Here is a 2,245-nt window from a genome sequence, read left to right as displayed (position 1 = left end):
TAAACCCTCATCATCCTAATAGGCCAAATTCAAAGATGACAAATGATGTAGCAGATTACATGTTGGTAAGTCAGCGCAAGCTGGTTGAAGTGGATGAACTTACACTCCAACAGGGCAGAAAGAGAGGGTGTAGCAAGAAAAGCAAGGAGCTGGAGAGTGTAGATGTAACAAGGTGGTCTGTCCCATTAAGGGTCAGGGGGCCTAGGAGCAGCCAGCCTTGTTCTATTATCACACCCAGCTGGGAAGGAGGCAGGAGATCCCTATAAAGGACTGAGAGAGCTCAGGAAGAGCTGTGGGATGGGGGTAAGCTCCTGTGAGTGGCCCTGGAGCAGAGGGAGGCAGGCAGAGTGAAAGGCCTCTAGGCATCTATAGATAGTTGTTGTTTAGCAAAATAACTTTGTCATATGTTTCTTTGTGAGTTTTTGCTTGAGTTAATAAACCATTCCCTGAGGGAAGGACCTGAAAGAGATCTGGACATGGTGCTGATTCTTTCCTGGGCTGGGAAGACAGGCCAACAGTTTACAGTCAAATAAAGCAAGGAGAGCCATCCAGCTACTGACATCCAAAAGCTAGACCCCATCACACTCGAGGTTCCAACACCCAAGCATGCCAACACACTCTCCTGCATCCATGTGATGACAAGATGCCACGTGGATGGCTCCTCACATGACACATCTACACTCATGCTGGCACCCACCCACCAAGAGGACACACAGACCCTAAGGCACCCACCAGATGGGGCTGGATCCTCAGCCCACTGCAGCCAATGGGAGTCTTTCCACTGACATCACTGGGCTCTGGGTCAGGCACATAAACAACCTTGGCAGAGTTTGATTTTTGACCATATAATTTTGACTGAAAGGATCAAGGTTTATTTTAAAGCATTTTTAATTTTTATCAGTTTAAATGTTCACAAATGCAGGAAATTGGGAGTGGGATCAGATCATTATTTAATGACAGCTGATGCTGCAATTCAAAAAGTTAAAGCTTTATAAGCTGTGAAAACAAGATTTGTCAACATCATGTGTCCAAATACACAAAGTAAATATCCTTAAGTCAACAAATCAGACCTGTTTTTACTGTCCAGTTGCTAGTCCCTTTATAGAAAGCCCAATTCAAAAGTCTAAATAATTTAATAAGGTCTCAAGCAGCATTTTCTTATTATTTAATTATTATTTAATGGAAACATGTTCTCATTGGTCTGTGCAGGTATAGTAAAATCAACATTTACCAATAAAAATCTAATCCTTCCTATACAATATACAATACTACCCATAGACATCTCCCAAACTCCTGAACACATGTGATCCTGGGAAGGCTGCCTGTGGGCTGCTATGATTTTATTTAATTGTCTTTAGGCTACCGGTGTGCATGGCACTTCAGTAATGTTGGCTAAAGGAGGAGCTGCTTTATATTTCTGGGTATAGTTATTTACCTTTAATAATTTATAAAGGAAGAAAGCAATTCGTTTTAGACTCAGAGACACATAACAACCCCACTCATGTGTCTAACATTTTTGAAACGCTCAACACCTCCCAGAAGACAAAGCCTTTTCCTATTTGACATAGCAATAAAGAAAATAAGAGGAAATAGAACAAACCTCTTACGGGTTCTTATTGGCAGCTTCTTGTTGGGTTCTGATGGGTTCCTGTTGGCAGCCCTTAGCTGTTGCTTTAAAATTATTCTTATTGTATGACTCCCCACCTCCACCCCCTTGCAGGCTTGCCAACCCTCCAGGACTGTCCTGGAGTCTCCAGGCATTAAAGATTAATCTTTAATTAAAGACGATGTTATGTGATGAAACCTACCGAAACTGGCAACCCTACCCCCTTGCTTAAAGAAATGTGTTTAACAGCCCGGGCTAGGTGGGGTGCAGGGGGGCACGTGGTGGATTCTGGGAGTGGGGCCCCAATCCATGAAGTGGCAGCCCCCGTTTGCCCAGGGAGGGGGCGATGCCAGCTCCCAGCTGGGTGGGAGGGTTCCGAGGATTGTATTTGATCTCCTGCGCTGGCTGGGGCTGCGGTGCTCAGCAGCAGCAGCTCCCGGGCTGGGTCTCTTCTCTTTCCCCTCTCGCGCCTCAGCGAGGCGGGCTGCGCTCCCGGGCCGGCGCCGAACGGGTGCGGGGAAGGGCGGGGAGGGAACCCGGAGGGGCAGAGTCAGTGACGTGCCCATCAGCCCCCCCCAGCTCCAGCCCCAGCCCCAGCCGGAGACACTCGGCGCCGCGCTGGTTCCAGCGGCACAAGGC

The sequence above is a fragment of the Caretta caretta genome, chromosome 1 (genome assembly GCF_965140235.1).
Source record: "Caretta caretta isolate rCarCar2 chromosome 1, rCarCar1.hap1, whole genome shotgun sequence".
NCBI lineage: Eukaryota > Metazoa > Chordata > Testudines > Cheloniidae > Caretta > Caretta caretta.
Note: the sequence above shows the minus strand (reverse complement) of the source record.